The sequence below is a fragment of the Diadema antillarum genome, unplaced genomic scaffold (genome assembly GCF_040938485.1).
Source record: "Diadema antillarum isolate AM-2024a unplaced genomic scaffold, OU_Dant_1.0 scf00000038, whole genome shotgun sequence".
NCBI lineage: Eukaryota > Metazoa > Echinodermata > Echinoidea > Diadematoida > Diadematidae > Diadema > Diadema antillarum.
In genome coordinates, this window is record NW_027270927.1 from 2,321,430 (window position 1) to 2,346,117 (window position 24,688).

Sequence of the window (24,688 nt, forward strand, 5' to 3'; positions counted from 1 at the left end):
TATGTAAGTAAAAGTAATGATAGCCAGCTGTATAGTCACTTGAAACGTACTTAATAACAAACAGGAACAAACAAACAAACAAACCCTAAACATGCCCAAATCAGCAGATAAGTTCGAAAGTATGAAAGTATATAATCAAATATTTTTGAGGATAACTGCAATGATTGTCACCAGATAAAAAAAAAACATGCATTGAGACAATCACATACTATATACATTGTAATTGATATTTCCTAGCATTTGCTAAACAAAAAGAGATGTCTATGATGATTTGAATCATAAATATCATACCATAAAAAAATAAACAACATTAACGCATTTCACTAAAAATCGCAAACATAATACATTCTGGAATTATTCTCACGATACTTACCCAAGAAGGCAAAAACTCTCAGAAATATTGGGAATCTGGACATCGCGTTTTGTAAATGATGTGCGTCGTTTGTTGACAATAAGGAGCATAAACAACCTCGCATCGCTTCTACTCCTAGGGAAATGACATATTCCTGTATTCATTCAGCCCTAAAAGAAGGACAAAAAGCTCGGTTACGTATGCGGCCGTGGAGTGGGGGGGGGGGGGGGGGGGAGGGAGTGGGTGGAGACCATGTCAGTAGAACTGTTTACTGAGGGGTTTTTTTAATCACATTTTACATAACAGGGCGCTGTTTGGTATAAAACTCATTTATAGCTTCTTGTCATGCAATTGTTTGACACAGATCTTTATAAGTTCGGCGTATCCATGGCAACAGCTGTTGATTGCCAAAGACACTGTTCTACAAAAAGAAAGATTTTACTCCCACTCACGCCATCAACTGCGCGGACAAAGAAAATGTTCACTGGCTATGTTATTCTATCATTTCAAATATGAATGTCAGCTGGTGTTTCATTAATGTCTGGAAAATTGGATCTCCTATAGACCCTTCCGAACAATGAAGGGATGATATACTTTAGGTTGACATGGAGAATGATTTAGACTGTCAGCTTTTTTTTTCAGATATTTAGAACCACTTAAACGAAATATAAGAGAGAATAAAATCCCAAGAGGAACCACTGAAAGTTTTACTTGATGAAAATCTATTTTGTAATAATTGCGAAGATATCCTAAAACAAAATCTAACAAAGTAGTCCTCATAAAAGGTGAGACCATTTTCTTTTCTTAGGATTTCTTTGCTTTGGATATTTTTGTCATTCTAAAACCGATTTTCGTCTTGGAGACTTTCAATTCCACTTAGAATAATGTTAACTCTCAATATGTTATTCATTTTTATTTCATCATTATTATATTATTTTACTTTTATAAAAAAAAAGAAATAAAAAATCTGAATCCCCATCGCAACCAAAACTATACCATTCCTTTAACATTTTCTAGCATCTTTTCCATTTAAATCAATTTTAATTCAAAACGTAATAACCAGTTACGTACTCAAAAATAAACGTCCCCTAAAAAGTAATCTTGATATCAGGAAACATTCTACATTCATAGGATTGGTAAAGACCCTAAGGTAACTTAAAGAACCAATATCGTGGGGATACCATGAAGTGGAAACGATAACCCATCTCGGATATATCAAAAAATCCATGAAAAGAACTGTACTTAGCTTTATCACTGATATGTGTGTATGATACACACACAGCCACAGAATGTAATTGGGTTTGAGTGTTGTAGATTAGTGCGCGCTACCAATGTACCCCGGTTTGTGGGCAGCGAATCATTTGGGCCGTCCATAAATCCTCACGCTACTGGGTATTCAAAGTGTAGACAAAATATCGTGTGCAAATCATATAAAACACGACAGTCGTGCCTAAATACCGAAAGCCACGGTTTACCGCCACCTAAAGGGGAACAAATACGTATACTCTTCCTCCACATAAATATTGCATAAGATAAAGTCTGCCTTAGAGGCAAGTAATAGCAAGTATAGCTATCAACGCACGACTCAGTACTTTGCAAAATCAACAGATAGTAGACAATTACTGAGGGCTCTTGTTGAAAATTTAGGTTTCGAATTGGAAGTAGAGTTATTACTATTTTTACAGGGATGCAGCCCAGAAGAAATTAGTTCAGATATTCTGTCAACGTGTAAGAAATTCCCAAGTGGCTTATCAGGACGGTCACCAAAGTGAAGTAGAACAGTTTGTGACGATAAACATAATGCACACACGATTCAGTACTATACCAAAAAGCCATGGGCATAAACATGACCTGAAGGGGTGCACGTCACGGGGTCATCCCACGAGTCGTACAAGTCGTACAGCCCACGTGTTCGACATTGAAAACAGGTCCATGAGTCATACAGCTCACGAGTCATACAGCCCATGAGTTCGACACTAGGCAAATAAAGCCCATGAGACCGACACTAAGTAACAATAGCCCATGAGTTCGACAGATACAACACGGCGCTTAATGTGTCGGTCTCGTGGGCCTTGTTAACTTAGTGTCAAACTCATAGGCTGTATGACTCGTGAGCTGTATAACTCCTGGGCTGTATGACTTGTGAGCTGTATGACTTGTGAGCTGTATGACTTCTGGGCTGTATGACTAACCTGTATGCTGTATGTTCAACTACTCCCTGATGTGCTTCCTTAAGTTGGTTGGAGAGGTCCAAGGGTCATAGTGATTTTGATTGCTTTTTTCCAACCCGGCTCCTTAGGGAAGCTCAACAGGGAAAGCCTGACATTTTGTTGTCTTGTGTTTTGTTTGTTTATTTTGTTTCTCTGTTATCACTTGTATTGTTTTACAAATGCCGAATAAATAATGATAATAATAATGATAATAATGATAATAATAGTAATAACTCGTGGGTGTCGGTCTCGTGACGTGCATCCGCTCACAAGTTATCCCACTAATTATACAGCCCACGAGTTCGACATCAAGTAAAATAAGCCCAGGAGTTATACGGCTCACGAGACCGACACTACGCACAAAAGGCTCATGAGACCGACACTAAGCAAACAAAGCCTACGAGACGACACTACACTTAAAAGGCCCACGAGACCGACGCTACGCATACAAGGCTCACGAGACCGATATTGTGCAAAAGAGGTTCACGAGACCGACACTAAGCAAAGAAGGCCCACGAGAACGACAGGATGAACAGCGCCACCTATAGACCAATAAATAGTATAGGGTGTCCTGATAATGGCATAAGGAAGATATGAGAGATGGAAAAGAAGAGTTGTCAGGGTGTTTCCCCATCAGTTGCCCCCCCCCCCCCACCTCCTGAAATGATCAGGATCTTTAATTGTGTTTGCATGGGTGTGTGTTTGTGAAAAAATGAAAAAATTCAGTAAAAGAGTGAAACAGATCTTTCCACATTAACTTAAAGAGTTCAAGACACCCTCATTTGCATGTTAACGGTACTCGTGGCGAGTGGTTTGTGCGGCACGGGGACGAACGAAACACTGCCTCCCCCATTCTTTATCAAATGTAGTGACCCCGAATGAGAATAGCGCTGGCTCAATGGGTCAGCGAACAAAACACTAGGCTACAAGAGAGCTCTCTGTGCTAATCTCCTAACCCAAAATAGTTGTCCGAGCGAGCCACGAGAGCTTCCGAATGGACGCACACTCTCAGTGCGCATGCGCATGAAGAGAGGTCAAAAGAGCCACGCGTCTTCTTGCCTCTCTCCTCCAATCACCGCAGCTCGCGGTGACAATATTTGTGTATGATGCGTACACCAGTGCCGTATATTAAGAGAGTCTGGCCAACTCGGTTTTTGGCTTATGTGTTTTGAAGCCTGTGATTGGTCAAAAGCCGGTCCCGTGATCTACAGGTGCCATGTCGTTACTGAATTGCGCTCATACGCAGTGCCCATTGTTAACTACCCCTTATTTGGCTTGGTTATTTTGTTACGTCTGAGCGTACACGCTAACCCTGTAACGCGTAATACGCGCGGTAACGACATGGCGTCCAAATTAGCAGTTGGCCAGACTCTCTTTATATACGGCACTGGCGTACACACACACGCACACACACACGCGCCCGCGTCTTCTGGCCTCTCTCCTCCAATCACCGCATCTCGCGGTGACAATGTTTGTGTATGATGCGTACACACACACGCACACACACACACACACACACACACACACACACACGTGTCAGTGGCAGTATGTCCCTCACGTTTATTTGCCCATGGGCTAGTAGGGGTCAACGTGCACCCCCTCTGCACCTAACATTTATTGTTGTTTCCATGTAGCCCTTGGTCTGGAGAGTCAGAAAAGTGATGTTAACAAAAAAAAAGTTGGGTCCCAAGACACGCCCCGTGACGTTTTGTGACGTCACTTCCGGAACGACTTCTTCGCGAATATGGGGGGAATGACATTTGGGTATTATCCTAATAAAGTGGTCCCTATGCCTTTATTTTTCAATGATAACCAAAGATTTTGGTATATCTAGATTTCTCAGAAAATGGTAAATATGATACAAAGCAAAGTTTGGCAATATGAGCCATCAGTTTGTCGTCATCGACAACGAAATAGGCAACGATGTCGACAAAATTCAACAAAATCTTACAATTTTTTTTTTTTAGTTTTTCAACGTTTCACCCTTTAAGTTTGTATATTTTTGTGAAAAATTTGTTAAATGACGTGAAATTTGGTCTGGATATAAAATGTATATTCCTTTTTACGAAAACAAAAGATTTGGGCCTAATTGTCATCCGATCTTCTTCTGTAGACATTCAAGTGCGCATGCGCGGTGTCTGGAAATCAGCCTCCAAATGCCTTTTTTTCATGTCCAGTATCAAAAATGAGTTAAAACGAATCTTTTAGTCATGTAAATTCTCAACTTTAATCAATTTTTGCAATCAGCAATCACCTGATTAAATAAAATTTGCCTTAAAATGAGAAATCAAAGGTGACCATGGTTCTTTTTGATGGTGACGTTGGTCACGATATTGAAGATGAAGACGACGTCAAAGACTAGAATTACGACATAGCAGAAAATATTTTAGATGTTTTAGTATCTTTTAATTTTTGTGATTGGGTCAGTCAAATATGTACATTTTCTCGTTGGTAATAATTTTGTTTGTGTATTCCGTTGATTTCACTGAATTTATATTCATTTGATTACTACGCAGTATGACCTAAACTATTTTGATTTTTTTTTTTAGTGTTTTCTTTCGAAAATTTGGCAATAGAGACTTGCAGGTCATCAACAACGAAATGGGCATTAGTGAGGTCGTCAAACCTAGTCAGCACAAACTCTTATGCTAATTTAGATAAACATTATTCATTGCTTTGTGGTTAATTCACTATATTAATTGGAATTTAGTCTCGATGTTAAAGGATAAGTCCAGCTTCGTGTACATATCGGTGAAGTAAATATGGCAATATTAGTAGAATTCCACATCAGTAAAAGTTTGGGGAAAGCGGACAATCCATTCAAAAATTTAGAATTGATAAAGTATCTGCACTGTCACTGCTGGATGAGAAGACTACTACAGTGTGTGATGTCACATGCGTAGAACAATATATACAATGTAAGGAAAATATAAAGAGAATTCTACAAAATCTTATTTTTTTGAAAAAAGTGCATATTTTTTCGACATGTCAGTGACTTATATTAAGGATATCATTCTTCCTGCCTTCTGACAGAGACAAGTCAAGTGTTCTTTATTTTGTAAGAAAAGTTAGAATATGTTGAATTTTATTTTCATTTTCTTTATATCGTTCTACACATGACAGTGACATCACAAGCTGTATTAGTCTTCTCATCCAGCAGTGAGCGAGCAGAAACTTTAAAAAATTATAACTTTTGAACGGATTGTCTGATTTTCTTCAAACTCTCACTGATGTGTTCTGCTAATATTTGTGTATTCACTCAATCCACATGTCACATGTCTGTCAAGTTGAACTTTTCCTTAAAATAAACAGCCATCTTTCATTAAAAAAGAACAAATGAGCCATTATTCTAATCCTGGCCTCTTCTGTATAGATGTTCAAGAGGGCAGGAGGGGTGCGAAATAAGAACCAACAAAATGTCCCTTTTGGTGACTAGTAAATTGATATATTAACTCGTATATTTCAAGTAGAATCGGAACTTTAATCATTTTGTTTAAATCATCAAACACCTGCTGAAATACATTTGACTTCAGTGATGACGGCAAAGACAGCCGCGGCGCCGATGACAAAATTCACATTGGAGTTTCGTCTAAATACCAAATTCAACTGAATTTAGCAATTACTTTAAGACGACCCTTAAAGATTAACACCATTAGCTATGAGGAAAAGAAGATTTTGATTACATCTGCATTTTGCCTTCTCAACAAACTCGAATTCTTCAAAGAGAATTTAGTATGTTTTATTTTATAACCCTCTTTTAAGATTTTTAGTGTGCATGCAAGGTGTGTGAAACAAGCCGCCGCAAGTTCTTTTCTGCTGTCTAGCAATCAGTTTTTCGTCAAAGATCAGAAACTTCAAGTATTATAATTTGCATTAAAGAAAATATAAAACAAAATAACTAAGAAAAATTTGGCTTAAAATGAGACATTTTATGAAGGCAACTATACAGTTCTCTTGTCACCATTTCTATTGATCATAATGACAACATAATTCTATCATAATTTACCACAACAAATCATTTAGTGTGACTATAAAGGCATGTTTATTATAAGCAATTCCCCAAGTCATGGGACATTATCTGAAATGGTTATTAGACAATAATAGTTCAGTAATAAGAGTTTGATTTCATAGATCATATGAGGCATATAATATACATTCATTCTTTACTAAAAGTTGGTTGCTGTTAGATACTCAAATTCCAATAGCCTTTTTTTCAAGAGTATTTTTTTGTTTAGTCAGGCTTCGTAACTTATGCTTTGAAAATATCATTAGCATTCATACTTCGTCAACATTAACCAATTATATTTGTGATACCTCTTTTTAAAATTGTTGTATTCCATCTGAAAGTATAAAGAAGCTTTGTACATGTAACATTGCTCACAGTATAATTGGTTATATGATGTTTCATAAAAATTATTTGCTAATTATTATGTATTTTTTCCAGCATGATTTACTTCCGAAGAAATTATTGATGGTCCAACACCGAAATGCTTCAAATAATTGCCACTGGTTTAATTCCGATATGTTGAAATTGATGAAGTCATTTACCATAGACAGGGCAGAGCCAGGCAAAAACTGCCTTTTTTCCAGTCAAGGTTTTCTCACTTGATTCTGGTACTTTAGACCATACTTAACAAAATAAGCTTCTGCGCCATCTTGAAATCTGTCCCAAAACCAAGATGGCCGCCTAAAATCCAAAATGGCCGCCAGAGGACCTAAAAAGTGCCTTCTGTGGTTAAGATTTGTCTGGGGATGAGTTTTTTTTACTCTATTTGATGATAAATGGTAAGAGAAATAAGATTCAGTGGATTAAAATTAGAATCAGTTTCTTTTTTATTGCGAAAATCCAACATGGCCGCCAGACGCAGCTCCCTAAATTAATAAATGTCATAATAACCGGAGGGCCAAACCCTTAAAACTCGCTTACTTAACGAGTGAGTTCCACTCTCTCTACAAACTAAGTAGACCATGCTTATTTTCAAATTTCTATTGTAACAAACAACATTCCACTGGTCTACCTCAAAAAATTTGTTGCGAAAGCCTCCAAATCCAAAATGGCGTCCAAGATGGCCGCCATATTTACTGAATTTGCTATTTGAAAGATAGAATTTGATAGAAACATCAGATTTCAACAAATGTGATGTCATATGAAAGAGATTAAAATTTCTTACAAGTTGATACCATTTTTGTGGGAGATTGTGATAACTGGATTGAGATTTTAAGGAAAAATACTCATTTTTTGATATTTTTCTGAAAAAAAGGAAAATCATGAAAATGCTCGATTCAGCATAAATCAGAAAAAGACTGAAGGATTATCTTGAAACGCTTTTTAGAATTTTGTTTAACATATAATTATATTTGGAGAAAATTAGGGGTCAGTACCATATGCGGTTCAGGAGTTATAATGTCTCAAACTTGAAAACTCACTATGTAAACATTTCCACTTTAGCTGTGACAAGACCTTGTTGGTCGTAAAGAGAGTCTGCACGCGCCAAGACTACTACACGCACCACTGGCACTGACGCTTGTAGCAATGCCAGTGGTGCGTGTAGTAGTCTTGGTGCGCGCATTGACAAACAAGAGTTTGTACCTGCAAACTAACTTTTCATACCAAGTGGTGGCTCAGGTGACGCCGATCGCTATCATTTCAAAGTAGATTGTTCTGGAGCAGATGAGATGAAGCAAAAAATGTCTTTCAAATAGAGGTAGAAGCTTGAAACAACCATGCTATAGAAAGTTTAAAACAAAATTTGGATCAATCATTCATAAACTTCAAAATTGCAGGCCATCAAAGCTGACATAGTTTATTGCGCCAAATTAAATGTATTATTTTAATTTTGGTACAATTTTGTCTGTTGTGCTATCTATTTATAGTTTTTATATATTTTAAACATTGCAGTGCTATTTCAAACCGTCATGGGCTTTTATGGAGATATTTTTAAAACCAGTGATATTCTACTCCGAAAAAGAAAAAAAAATCGAGTGGAAGTTTCATTTTTGAAGGAGTAAATAACGGAAATCAGTAAATTTAAAGTAAAATCGGAGTGAATTTGGAGTGAAAATTTTCATTTTCACTCATTTTAGAGTGACCTTAGGGATCACTCGTCACTCTTTGGTGATCCCTGAGATCACCCTAAAAGGAATGAAAAAGAACATTTCCACTCTCGAGTGATCCTGATATCTAAAATGTGAAAGCATCTATACCAATAGCATTAGTTCAATTCAATTTTGACACTATAACCCACATGAAATCAGCCTAAAACGATGTAAGAAAAATCTATTCACAGCGAATACACTTTCAGCATGCTTATTTGTAAATTCAATTCAATTCAATTCAATTCAATGTTTTATTTCATTTTTCGACAAGAACATATAAACATCACTTCTTCTTTTTTTGGAAACAGAAAATCAGGTGCTCAAAACTATGTAGGATGAAAAGAATACAATAATTGTAGCACCTTATAATCATTACAGATTATCATAAAACTCGAGTGATTTGAAGTAAGTAAACATTGTGGATAATTCGAAAATGGAGGGTCCCACTAAAAAGACAAGTCTTGTAGAATGTGGGCCCCTCAGAAATGTGAATATACAGCATGAATAATCATTTTGGACAGTGTTAGTTGAACAATATACTGAAAAGTAATTTCGCACAACACATTTAAAAGCAACTTTGAGAAATTGCCGCCATGTCGGATTTTTCGGCGGGGGGGGGGGGGGGGGTGCTCGGATCAGAAGGGCTTTCAATGACATGTACGGATCAGATATTATTACACATATGCCATCATCATTCACGTTTCTACAACAGCAGAGTAACATACAAGTACAAAAGCATATCTTTGATACAGAAGCATTTCTTTTTTAAATCAAAGATCGGGCCTTACCCAAACACTAAAATGAGCTCCACCCCCCCCCCCCCCCGAAAAAAAAAAAATAAATAAATAAACCCTCAATATAGTTTAAACGAGGACAATATATATGATAGACAGCAATACAAGAAATTCAAAAAATATATCAAATTATTAATCAAGATTTGACTCTGACGCAACACACTAAAGGTATCGTTTACCATTGGAAGAGATATCACATTCGATTTATATGTGCAGGTTAGTTGTATCACAAAACATTCTACCATTTAATATATATATTTATATATATGTATATATATATATATATATATATATATATATATATATATATAATGAAGCCTAAAACATACGGAGATATCACCATTTCTTTTCAAGAAACCATAACATTGATAACTGTTGACAGCTTAGTATCAAAAACTAGAAATGTCGCTACGGCGACTGGTATGCCTCCGCCATAATGCATGGTTCTCCTAATAGGTCTATAGTACAATGTCTTGACAATGTGTGATGACAGTTTCACACAATTGGCAAAATATTAAATTGACAGGTTTGCCACAAATGTGCTGAATGTTCACTTTCCTAGAACTAGGTTCAATTGGATGAATGATTGAAACGTCAGAGTGCAGGTATTTGGGGAACTGATGATTGTTACTTGACTTTTGACCCTTTTATAAGTTTATGCATTGAGTAATAAATTTTCAAGGTATTGAGAAAAAGTATAATTTCAGTATCAAATGGTAAAATAGCATTATCTAAACCTGGCCTTTGACCTTTGACCTCACAGTTCCAAAAAGAATCACTGTCAGGTAGAACATGCATAAATATGTAAGTTTCATGATGATACCTTGAGTTACTTTCGAGATATGGAGGAAAAAGTGTAATTAAGCACTTTCACTTGACCTTTCACCCTTTGACTTTTGACTTTTTGACAAAAAACTTCCCACAGAATATATATTTGGTAATACATGCATACATCAAGTTAAAAAAAACCAAACCTTCAGGCATTGCATAAATATAAGTAGTGATATTTTGAGGAGTTGACCTTGACCTTTGACCCCTGACCTTTGACCCATGACCCCCAACTTTCTTAGATAATCGCTGCCCATCGGTACAAGCATATATACTAAGTTCCTTGAAGATACCTTTAACCATTTGCGAGATATGGAGAAAAACATGAAATTTCAACCTTTTTTTCACAAAATAACCTGTGACCTTTGACCTCTGACCCCATGACCCTAAAATCCAAACAAAGTATTTTCCCCCAGGATATACCTCCATACCAAGTTTGATGTAAAACCACCACACGGTTCTTGAGATATCGACAAAATCAAAACGGGGCGGACGTCCGGACGTACGTATACGGACGGACGGACGGACGACCCGAAAACATAATGCCTCCGGCCACTGCGTTGGCGGAGGCATAAAAAAAAATATCAGAACAATCTACTTTGAAATAATAACGATCAGCGTCACCTGAGCTACCACTTGGTATGAAAAGTTAGTTTGCGGGCACAAACTCTTGTTTGTCAAAAAAGTCTGCGCGCACCAAGACTACTACACGCACTGGCACTGCTGCAAGCGTCAGTGCCAGTGGTGCGCGTAGTAGTCTTGGCGCGTGCAGACTCTCTTTACGACCAACAAGGTCTTGTCACAGCTAAAGTGGAAATTTTTACATAGTGAGTTTTCAAGTTTGAGACATTATAACTCCTGAACCGCATATGGTACTGACCCCTAATTTTCTCCAAATATTAATTGTATGTTCAGCAAAATTCTTAAAAACGTTTCAAGATAATCCTTCAGTCTTTTTCTGATTTATGCTGAATCAAGCATTTGTTATGATTTTCCTTTTTTTTTCAGAAAAATATCCAAAAATGAGTGTTTTTCCTTTATATCTCAATTCAGTTATCACAATCGCCCACAAAAATGGTATCAACTTGTAGAAAGTTTTATTCTCTTTCATATGACATCACATTTGTTGAAATCTGATGTTTCTATCAAATTCTATCTTTCAAATAGCAAATTCAGTAAATATGGCGGCCATCTTGGACGCCATTTTGGATTTGGAGGCTTTCAAAGCAAATTTTTTGAGGTAGACCAGTGGAATGTTGTTTGTTACAATAGAAATTTGAAAATAAGCATGGTCTACATAGTTTGTAGAGAGAGTGGAACTCGCTTGTTAAGTAAGCAAGTTTTCAGGGTTTGGCCCTCCGGTTATTATGACATTCATTAATTTCAGGAGCTGCGTCTGGCGGCCATGTTGGATTTTCGCAGTAAAAAAGAAACTGATTCTAATTTTAATCCACTGAATCTTATTTCTCTTACCATTTATCATCAAATAGAGTAAAAAAAAAACCCATCCCCAGACAAATCTTTACCACAGAAGGCACTTTTTAGGTCCTCTGGCGGCCATTTTGGATATTTGGCGGCCATCTTGGATTTGGGACATATTTCAAGATGGCGCTGAAGCTTATTTTGTTAAGTATGGTCTAAAGTACCAGAATCAAGTGAGAAAACCTTGACTGGAAAAAAAGGCAGTTTTTGCCTGGCTCTGCCCTGTCTACCAGCTTTAAGTTATCCTTTCAAAGTCTGACACTCGTTTGCCCATGAACACTGTTACAATGAAATTCTGATGTCATTATCATTGTAACTCTGTGATTCTATTGGTTGAATGAATTCATTTTCACTACATTTGTACTTTCACTGTCACTATCAGTATCGGGCTCCGATTCGTAGGTCATGGTGCCTAACAAGATGTCCCCAAGCTGACGCGGAATCATCTCCCCATCCTGTCAGTGTCTGATATTCATTTGCGCATGAGTTCTGAACCAAATCAAATTCAAATGTCCAGAATGGTCATTTTTTTGAGTGCGGTATATGTTGAATTAATCCATTTTTACTCATGTCACTGTTGCCATACCAATATCGGCTCCGATTCATCAACCACAGTGACTTCCAGGATGCATGTCCCCAAGCTGACGCGGCAGCACCTCCCTTGAGGTCCACAGAGGTCGCATTAGATCTTCATCCTTTGTCCATCCATGTCTTTCGTTTGGGTTTGTTGCTAGCTTTCATATTCTTGTTTACTAATTGCATAGGATATGCTGCTCTAAAACCTTTCAGCAGGGCGGTATCATAGCCAGATCAAAGTTTTTTGCCTTTGTGACATTAGCCATTTCACCGCACTTGGACTGTAAAGAGTTTGGAGGGCATTCACCTTCTTCTGTTACCATACAAGGCACAGGTAAATCGTTCCAGTTCATCATCATCACCTCAGCTTTAACATTTCAAGATTCACCAAGCTTTGGAAATACTGCATGAAATGACTCATCAGCCTCGACATTGTTTTTACCTTCCCCTTACCTATAAGGCACTAGTGGTATTGCAGTCAGTAAATGCGTGGAGTCCTGGAAATTATGTACATACAAGGCTGAATCATGAAATGGGACAGCTGAGGTGATGGATGAACTGAAATTATTTTGCTGTGCTTTGCATGCGTAACAGAAGAATTTGGAGGTGAATGCTCTGCGATTCTTGACAATACAGTCTAAGTGCGGTAAAATGATTTATGTCACAAAGGCAAAAACTTTTGATCTAGCTTCTCAGAGACGTCTCTGAACAGCATGTCCTCCGTAGCAATTATCAAACTAAGAATATGGCAGCTAGCAACGGACCAAAATGAAGATCATGGATAGACGAAGGATGAAGATCTAATGCCACATCTGTTGACTTCACCTCAGGGGAGGTGATGCCGCATCAGCTTGTGGACGTTCTGAAAGGCACCATGGGTGATGTATCAAAACCCGATACTGGCATAGAAGCAGTGACAGGAGCAAAAATGAATTCATTAAACCTATGCAATCATAAAATGACAATGATGGTAACATTGGAATTCGATTCAGAGCTCAAAAGAATTTCAGACTTTGAAAGGATGGCAAAGTGATTCGTTGTCATCCCACGAGTTCGACATCCACGAATTATACGGCAAACGAGTCGTACAGCCCATGACTTCGACAGCAGGCAAATAAGGCCCATGAGTCCGAAAGTATACAAATAAGGCCCGCAAGTTTGACACTAGGCAAACAAGGTCCACGAGTTTGACATTTTTCTACGCAACAACCCCCCCCCCAAAAAAAAAAAAAAAAAAAAAAAAAAACAACTCACAAGTTAAAATTGGTCCACGAGTTCGATATTCACATCGCAGGGCCGTAAATGTGTTTTTCTCGTGGGTCTTGTTTATTACGTGTCAAACTCGTGGGCCTGGCTTGCCTGGTGTAAGACTCAAGGGTGTCGAACTCATGGGCTGTAGGAGTCACAGGCTGTATAAATCGCGTTCTCTATGACTCATGGGTTGTATGATTCGTGGGTGTCGAACTCGAGAAGTGCACCCGGTGAATCAGCGTCAGCTTCTGGACATCCATAAGGCACCATGGATGATCCAACAAAAGTATTGACTTTAAGTTAAATGTCTACAGAAGATGCCTGAATTAAGATAATGCCTTATTTGTTTTGTTTTTTGTTAAACATGGTTATTTGTCTAATATCCTGGCTAGATTTAATTTCATTTAAAGATATTACCACAAATAATGGATATTTAGATGTTTTAGCGTGAGAACTTGCAAAAAACTGTGTGGACTTTTAAGTTTGTCAACATCATGTATGCCAACTTCATTGTCGATGACCTGCAAGTCCATTATTCCAAAATTTTCGAAATAAAATGAAAATGATGTTAATATAATCATTACCATCGAGAAATTGTACATCGTGATTGAATCGTGACTCGAACTCGGGTCCTCCGATCGGGAGTCGAAAGCTTTACCCACTATGCCTCAGAGTCGCCAAGAACCCACAAGTTAGCATTCCCAAGTTAAAAAACGAACAAATATTAAAGTAATTTAGGCCTCTAAAAGTCCATTGTCTCTACTATGCATCATGTATCGTGTCATTTCGGTGACAAGTTCAATGTGGATGCAATTTCTGAAGAAAAGGAAAAATCATGTCAAAATATTATCCACGCCTGATACAGTATTTAGAAATGTGCCAGTGAGTGCAGCGTAGTTGAGATAAGTGTTTTCATTGTGAAACTAGTTATAAGCTTTTATCTAAAGGGAAATCCAGTCCAAATAAAAGTTAGTCCGATAAGAAAAAGTAAAATATTACGAGTTCAATGGTAAAATTGTGATCGAAATCGCATGTGTCGGTCTCGTGGGGCGCAGTCAGTTTCTTTAAACGTTATCACTCTAGCATAACGATAAACATGTCACCTTCTCCGAAAAGCCCGAATTCACGAAAGTGGTACAAAATGAAACTGTGGTTTAAACCATGAACATAAACCATGCGCCAAGTGTCGCATGGAATACTTCGTTACGAAATCATTCATTTCGTCGATGAAATGAATATTTTGTAACGAAATGACAAAATGTTGTAACGAAATGACAAAATGTTGTAACTAAATGAACATTTTGTCGGGATATGATATTTTCGTTAACGAAGATGTCATTTTGTCGACGAAATGACCAATTTCATAACGAAATTTTCTGTGCGACACTTGGTGCTCCATGTTTTTTGTCCATGGTTAATACCATGGTTTCATTTGCACCACCTTCGTGAATTCGGGCCATAGTGTTGGATAAATCATGTATTTTTTTTGGATTTTTTTTTTGGCTAAAGACATCCATCAATCGCACATACAGTCATGGCGAAATTCAAGGAGTGCATAATACCATGAATGTCTACTACACCATCATAGTTTCCAAATCCCTATCCTCCAAATGGGGTACACCAGCTTGGTTTGTTCATTCCTGGAATCACATTGATGCACTTTAGAATGTTCAGAGGAGGGCAAGAAATGTCACATGAGAAATGTCGAAATTTAAATTTTACTCTTTTGAATCGAGGACTTGAAGAGTTTGTTTGCAAAAACCGATAAGTCCATATTTATCAAATGGAGATATTTGCCATTAAATGTCAAGAAAAATAAAGAGAATAATAAGAAATTTTTCCTTCTTTTGACCATTACTTCAAAAATATACCTTTATATGTAGTGACCAATATATCATTTAAAAGGTATTATGTTGTACTTTATGACAGAGACCGTACTTCAAAATCTTCAAAAATGGACTTATCGGTTTTTGCAAACAAACTCCTCACTTATTCAATGATGATTTCATTCACTGTAAATCTGTGCAATGAATACTTTCAATTTTAACCAATTTTTGTCCAACTGTTTATTAAAGCTGGTAAGCTCCTTTTTTTCCCCTTCGTATCTGCTCATTTAATGTATCGTTGATTCCTTTGACTTCATAGCATTAAGTCCAAAAACTTAAAAGATTATGGTGATTATCACAATATGAATGTAAAATATATAAAACAAAATTTTGTTGTTGTCACATATAAGTGTTGTCATTTGTTTGCATGAATTTCGTGGAAAATGCAGAAGTAAAATCGAACTGAACCCATCTGAAAAAAACATGTATTACTCAAAAGAATTGTTATTGTATTTGGCTGTATTTCATTTTATATAGACAGATAAAAACTCCCTCCACTCTCACTTGCGCGCACATATCCTTAAAGGGATGGTACAGTGTTGGTGGAGATGAAAATTGGGCTTTTAACTTTTTGCGAGATACCGGGAAAGCGCTTATGATATAACACAGAACATAGCATTTTAAGAGGAATTCAAAGTTTATTTGATGAAAATCGGGTTTAGAATGACTGAAACGTCCAAAAACAAAGTGAAACAAAGCGATCGTAATAAAGTGTGGGTCCCACACTTTATTTGAATCGCTCTTTTTGGATATCTCAGCCATTTCAAAACCAATTTCATGAAATGAACGTTGAATTCCTCATAGAATTATATGCTCTTTCATATTTCATATGAGGTTTCTTATTTTTTTACAAAAAAAAAATGTTAGAAACCCGAAACTAGGTCTCAACAAAAACTGTACAATCCTTCAATGTTCACATGCAAGGCTTTACTCCTCGAATGCTGGTCAAATTAATCAGCACATGCTACAGGTTATACAGTTGTATCCAACTGATACAGTGGAACGCAAACAATTATTTTTTATTCCTCTCAGCAGGCATTGAACAATAATTTTGCTTCCGTCTAACTTATTTCCATCCAACGAGAAGAAATACACAATGCAAAGTATACATTTGGCAAAATTTATGTCGCAGGACAAGGTGTAGAAAGTCTATATCATTTAGTATGTATGGGGCTTTATACAAAATGTATAAAATATATGTAAGAATAATATGTAATAATAAGATAATAGTCTGTATGATTCCCATGAACCTTGGATGGAATAGGTAAATGTATCATCAGATTTAAAAGATCAATGATTCTCACAGATAGCAAAATATGTGACAGATTTTTATCAGGCATCAAAACCGACGGACGCTTTATTTCCTGTAAAATTATCATCATTTTTGAAGAAAAAAGTGATGATACACTTGATAAGACAATTGAAACTTGATTTCTTCCATTTTTTTTCGTGTACCTCAACTCCAAATCTTTTGGTATTCCATCTGTACTTACATTGTGACGTTGAATATGAAGGAGCAACATTCTGTTTCAAGTAAAGTGTAAAGTTGATCTTTACTCAGTGAAGATTTAATCGCACTAGACGTCTTCCAGAAGTGCCATAAAAACAAAATAAGATTTTATGGGCTTTCATTCCCCACAAATTTTCCGGCAAGTGCGCTTTTAACCTATTATTCGTGTCAGCGGGGCGGTATTCCTAAGGTAGGAAAATTTTATATCATGCTTAAACCGGGTTATAGAAATGGAAAAGTGTATAAAGGTGTGTAAATTTATGCACACGTATATATATATATATATATATATATATATATATATATATATATGTATACATGTATATATATTTTTTGGGGGGGGGTGGGGTGGGGGAAGAATATGTTTGATATAGGGATTGGGGACTCTCAACCTATATTGGACGCAGGAACCGAAAGGAAACGCCCCCACCCCCTCCCCTTCACGAGAGAGATTTTGTTATTATAAAACTGATATTCATTGATCTTGTGCACACTTTTTTGTTTGTGAAATATTTGGACAATTGTCAACCAAAGAGTAGGGATATTGAATATTTTATCAGGGCAATGTAAAAAACAGAACTACGGCATCTTTCACCTCTCCTTTCGTGTTTGTGTCTCGCTGTTTATTAACTCTTCAGAAATGGACAAAAGAGGAGTGTTATGGAAGGGATTTAGCCCCCTCCAAAAAGAGAGTTTTGCTCAAGAACTAACTTTAACGATCTTGTGAACATGGGGATATCATAGATAAGAACATTTTTTTCAGTGAACAAGTGAAAAGGAGAATATATTCAAGGACAATATAAATGACAGCTTTCTGGAATCAAATTTTCAATCCAAGGATGTAAAGAACATTGAAATGCAGGACGATTTGACCGGTATTCATGGAACTGTTTGACGCGAGTGCCACTTTAACTGTGCAGTAAATTTTAGGAGGACTGGTGTCGAGTGGAAGTAGGCGTGGGAGAGGGTCATACTCCCACGCTATGACTAAAGGGAGCTTTTTTTTTTTAAGTTAGGCAATTTTACAATTAATTTATTTGAGAAAACTAGGGACGCATTCTGAGGTGTTTTTTTTTTCAACTCTGGAGTAAGTGAATATCTAAAAGCATGTTCAACCACTCGCACCACTTTTTTTTTTTTTTTTTGGGGGGGGGCTTCATATCAACAAAATTCAGAATGAAGAGTGTGTTCGCAAAAACCGAGAAGTCCATTTTTGAAGATTTTGAAGTACCGTCTCTGTCATGAAGTACAAAATGATACCTTTTAAATGATATATTGGTCACTACGTATAAAGGTACATTTTTTAATTTGTGGTCAAAAGAGGCAAAATGTTTCTTATTATTCTCCTTATTTTTCTTGACCTTTAATCGCAAATATCTCCGTTTGGCAAATTTGGTCTTATCGGTTTTTTGCGAACGAACTCTTCGAATATTATTTTGATTAATGTGAATGTGCATGTGACATTGGGTAAAAGGTCCTAAGTAGTAACTGATAATGTGGTTGAAGATAATTAGGATTTGCATGCCATATTTGATATGACGATGTTCTCTAGAAAATAGTATAGTTTATTTATCTTTCTCTTAAAATTGAGAATGGTAGGTAGGATTTTCATGAATAATTTGTATCGGCAGCTGAGAATTCATCAATTTACAATAAACAGAGCTGAAAAAAAAAAACAATCGATTGAGCTGGTTTTATTCTTATCATTATACACATACAAAAATAAGAAATAATGTTATGCATGATTACCTCAAGCTGCTATCAAACAGGAAATAATATATACCCGGGCTGTGTATAACCGATGCAGTGTATTACAATGTTTTTGTTGTTGTTGTTTTTGTTTTGTTTTGTTTCTGTTTCTGTTTTGGATTGTTTGATAGACACTTTATTTTCTGCAAATCAATATAAAATAAGTTACATGATCATGAACATGTAGGAAATATACAAAGTAAATTCAACACAGGGTCGTTTGACTTGCATAAACAACGATATACATTTATAAGTTACCAGGGGCGGATCCAGGAATTCCCTAAAGAGGGGGCGCGTTTACAAAATTAAAGGGGGGGGGGCGTGCGCCGGTTGCGGTCCTCCCTGGATCCGCCCCTGAGTTACATAGTCATAAACATGTAGGAAATATACAAAGTAAATTTACTACAGAGTCGTTTGACTTGCATAAACGACGATATAAAAGGAAATTAATGATATAATATACAGTATGCATGTCCATGCAGCAGGGATTACAATAGCAATTGTAGTTAAGAAGCGATTATGCAGAGGGCCGCCATTAAAAGCATTGCTTGAAAAGATGGCCGGCCCGAGGAAAAGATAGGGACGTACTAGTTTTGTAACAATACAAATTCTGCTGCGAAGATAGCAGGGGAAAATAAACTCTGATGTGTGATGGTGGTGAATGTGCGTCCAGATGCTTGAAAGTGCACAAGGGCAGATAGGCTGGAATTTAGAATAGAATTGGTTTGCTGGAAGAGGGGACGATATGCGATGTTGCTATCGGGAGACCAACATTAGTCATATGAATTATTTGTTTTTAGTTCGTATTTGAAGTATGCTGTAATAAAATGTACTCCTTTAAGTTTGCCTTAAATGAAAACAAGGAGGCACACTGTTTCAACTCCTCAGGAAGAGTGTTCCATGTATCCGGACCGTGATGTCCGATCGACTTTTGAGCAAGTAAAAGCTTTGGATTACTTAAATGAAAATCATGGGAACGACGTGGAGGGTATGAGTGAATATAGTCATTGGTTACAAGGGCATTATGAAAAAATGGCAATAAATTTTGAGTGTGTTTAAACATAAATATGGCAGTTAGGTATAAATGTATATCATGGGCCTTCAAGGTTTTGACGCGATAAAATATGGGATCAGTGTGAGCCAAAAAATTTGAATGTGTGCATATACGAAGAGCCTTTTTCTGGAGAAGAAAAATTGTATCTAATTTAGTTTTGCTACAGTTGCCCCATACGATATTGCAGTACATTACATAATATGGTAGAAATAAAGTGTTATAGAACATTTTTAAAGTTCTATCATTAATTAAGTATTTTATTCTTCTTAAAACACCAGCTGCTTTAGATATTGCTGTTGTAATATTCTGGTCATGAGTATTCCAAGTTAGATTGCTATCTAGGGTCACACCTTGGAACTTGGATGAATGTTTCTCAGGAATGTTGATATCATCAATAAAAATACTTTGAGGAAGGGTGGGTTGGGATTGAAGCGTATGAAAGTGTAAAAAACATGTCTTATCAATATTCAATGAAAGCTTGTTACTTCTAAACCATATCGAGATGTCACTTAATTCCGTATTTAATGCATCAACCAGTGTTACAATGTCCTTTTGGGAATAAGAAACATTGGTGTCGTCTGCAAATAAGATGAAGTTTAAACGAGGACAGGAATTGATAATATCATTAATGTAAATAATAAAAGTAGGGGCCCGAGGATAGATCCCTGACGGACACCACTGTTATGACACGTTAGAATAATATGTTGAGCGACTGGATTTAAATTCAACATATTGTTTTCGATGACTTAGACAACTTCTGAAGCACGAGAGAGTAATCCCTCTCACGCCATAATTATGTAATTTTTCAAATAAAATGTCATGATTATGTTCTGAATGTATCAGGGCAATTACCCCCCCCCCCCCACCCCCGCGGCTAATAATACCGGTTAATCATAAGATTGGAGTAAAGATAAGGGATAGGGTTAGGTTTAGCGTTAGAGTTTGAGTCAGAGTTAGGATTAGGTTCAGGATTAAAATCTTATTAGGGTTAGGGTTAGGGTCAGGGAAACGGGTCCGGGGTACTTGCCCAGGGGTAATTGCCCTAGACTCTTTCTAAATGATTGTTCCTTCCTCTCTTTTTTTTCAGGGCTTTTCTCGACTGACTATAGTATACTACATTATCAAATGAGCAAATTTCAATAGCATCACCCGTCTGCTGCCCTTTACTTAGCTGTATCTAGCACCGTGGTTCTGCATCAATACAAAAATCACCATTTTTGTTTTTGTCTCTTTTTAACGTGATTGATCGTTTTGGTCAGATGTAAAAAATTGTTTCTTTTTTTTTTTAGTTTTCAATTTGTCTTTCGTATTCATTTGCGAATTATTTCTGGTATCCATATTGATGGTAAGATTTCTTATTTTATCTGAAACTTGCAAATCCTACAAATTTTTACCTTTGGGAGGTTTCCTTCAGCGCTCTCTCTCTCTCTCTCTCTCTCTCCCTCTCTCATCTCTTTCCGATACACATGCCTGCACTATGACCTATAATGTAGTTTTAACTGTACATTTCTTCAGATTCAAATGAAAGTTTGTGTAGATGTAATATTTGTTTATGAGAATTATGAAAATAAACTGAACTGAACGGTTGAAATTGCTCTGTACATAGTTACAGCTGCAGTAGGCCCTACTTCTTTCACATAATTTCTGTACTAGTTATCTTTTTTTTTCATATTCACCAAATACTACAATAAATAGTATAGTAGTCTTTCGAGGATTAGAAAGATTTGAAGAAGAGTAGAAAACGTATATTATGTATTATCACCCGCGTCTAACAAAACAAAGTTCATCAAGATGATAGACCCATAACAGCTGCTCATTGTATCATTGTGCACCTATACGCTGTGATTTCACTTCCAGTGAGAAACCTCATTAAAAAAATGAAAAAAAAAATGAAGGAGACTACAAGAACAAACCTTAGGCAAAGGTGAATAAGCATCAGAGGTGTTACGGTGGGTTACATTGCGTCATGCTGAGGGTTCGTTATTCCGAAAATAATATAATGTTAGTAGTTCCAAGGGTTCGTTAATCCGAAAATGAAATCAGTTTCGCTATTCCAGAGAAAACTTACGTTCACAAATCCGTAGGTTTTTCAGTTCCTTCTTTTCACATCAACATTAACGAACGTTACTTCATGTTCGGGTCAACGACAAACTTCGGGATACAAAGCCTAATCTCACATTCGGATTAACAAACCGTCGGAATAATCAAACTCATTATCATTTTGTAGGATTGACGAATCTTCGGAATAATGCCACAATATGTTCTGATTATCGAATCCTATTCTGTTTTTGGATTATCGAACGTCAAGGTATAGAAAAGTTTTGTGTTTTCTTTTCACATCAAGATTAACAAATGTTACTTCATTTTCGGATCAACGACAAACTTCAGGATAAAAAGCCTTATTTCACATTCGGAATAACAGACCTTCGGAATAACGAAACTCGGAATATCGAACCGTATTAAATTTGGGGATTAACAAACATTCGGAGTAACAAACATCACCCCTTACAGGGGAAATCCAGTCCAAATATATGTTAGTCTGATATAGGAAAGAGTACAATATTACGAGTTCCACCGTAAAATTTCGATCGAAATCGGGTGAAAAATAAGGAAGTCATGACATTTTGAAGTTTCGCTAATTTTTCAGGAAACAGCTCTTGAACTGTCAATATGAATATGCAAATCGCAAAGTGAGCAAGTCATACCCTTACAACTTGCCATATACTTTGTACATACAATTTCGGAATTTCCAGTTTTTCATTCAAACGCAATTATGCCCGAGGCTCAAATCTTGATATATCTATAAACCGAACACTATTCTGAAGTTATTCAACCAGGAGTAACATCATACTTTAGACTGCAATGACAGAAACATTGAATATTCCTCTTTTTTGTTTTGGTACACGATCAATGGAAAATTGTAAGGTTATGACGTGGACATAATAATTTTCATTCATTTGCATATTCATATCCACTCTACAAGAACCGTTTTGCAGAAATAAGTAAAACTTCGAAATTTCATAACTTCATTATTTCCCTTCTGATTTCAGACAGATTTTTACTGTTGAACTCGTAAGATTTTACTCTTTTTTTATCAGTCTAACTTATTTTTGGACTGGATTTCCCCTTTAAGGATTTCCCGTTTAAACATATATTCAGGGTACTTTGATAAGATACTCAGCAGACCGGTAGGAGATTATCATGACTTTGCTGCGGACTTTAAAGGGAGGTGGTTTCTTCCACCTCAGAACCACGTCGGATTCGCCAATGATGCCCGCTGTGATCTCTTCGTTGGTGATCGTCACATAGATAGGAGTGAACTGGTGCGGTGTAACGACACGTCGACGGCTGCGTTCCTTGATGTTACCCAAGGAGCATGATGACTCAGAGTAAAAAATGGCGCTGCCGAGAACATTTGATTCGATACCAAAATCTGAAATAAAATGGAACAAAGACGAATCACAGTGAGCTCTATCATTAGTAAAGGTATAGTGGTAGTACATTACGGTCTAAAAGGTAGCCCCTTCTATGTAACCACTGATGTCCTACTACATAGGCTCTGTCAGAATAAATGCCCTATAGCACTGGCAGATATACGAGTTGACGCTCCTCATTCATGGGTGCAGGTATGTTAAAGAACTATAATAATAACCAGATAGAGTAAGAGAATAGGCAAGATTATAAATTTGTTTTTAATATTTCACCAATCATAGAAATGATGATAGTGACATTTGAAATGTTTTAAGATTACAGTGTGTAGTGAGTTACGGAATTATCAAATCTCACTTGTTTTCACATATATATCATTTGAAACAACAATTGAAATTTATATGGAATTATTAATGATATGAGAAGATCTGTAACGGAATCATTACATTTCCCATGATTTCCAATAAATCATAGTAACAATAATAACTGATACATGATGGACTCCATAATTTATGGGGAAAAAAATACGGAATTATAACGTAACGGTTTCACATGTCCTCCAGCTAATTTTGATATAGGAGTGTCGCAACACTATGCAAAAATTATAACTCGTACATTGGCTCATACCCAAAAATATAATCAAAACGTACATTTTTCGACTTTACAGCAGCTTCAGTTCCTCTTCTATAGTATAGGTTACAATCTGAAGGTTCGTTTATCAGAAAAGGAAAAGGGTTCGTTATTTCGAAGGTTTTCTAAAACAAACTTTAATAATGTTTTCGTTATTCCGAATTCTCATTGGTACTCATCCTTTCACATATTGGGATTAAAGAACCCTGTTCCATTTTCGGATTAAGAAGCTTCGGAATAACAAACTTTATTTCATTTCCGGATTAAAGGTTCTTCGGCATAACCACCGAAAATTGTTTAATTTCGGATTAACAAATTCCTGAACCTTCAGAATAATGTCACAAATATTTGGATTGTGGAACCCATTTTATTTTTGAAAGAAGACCACTTGATAGGTATATGGAGGATTTCCTTGTGTCGAAAAACGAACCTTCGGAAAAAAGAACCACATTTCATTTTCGGATGAACGAAATTTCGGAAAAGGAAACACCACCCTAAATGTCAAATATCCTAGTTTATTAGAAGGTTAATTTGATAGCATTGTATCATTCACACATACATAATTTTTGTGTGTTTTTTTAATCTCCATGAATACATGCATGAACCATATGCATGAGATAAAGAGTGTTTGTGAAATGTATAGTGCAATGGTCCTTTGGGACTGCAATGTGATGAAAAGTTCATGTTATCAAATTTGCATATCAGCTTAAGACAAAAATATTGCTCCCAAAAGTGAAAAAAATCTATGGAGCATCATTACTTCTGTAATCTGTTTCGACTTTAAAACTTTGATACTGAATCATGGTTTTGGAAACATGCATTCATATACCCTTTTGAGCGA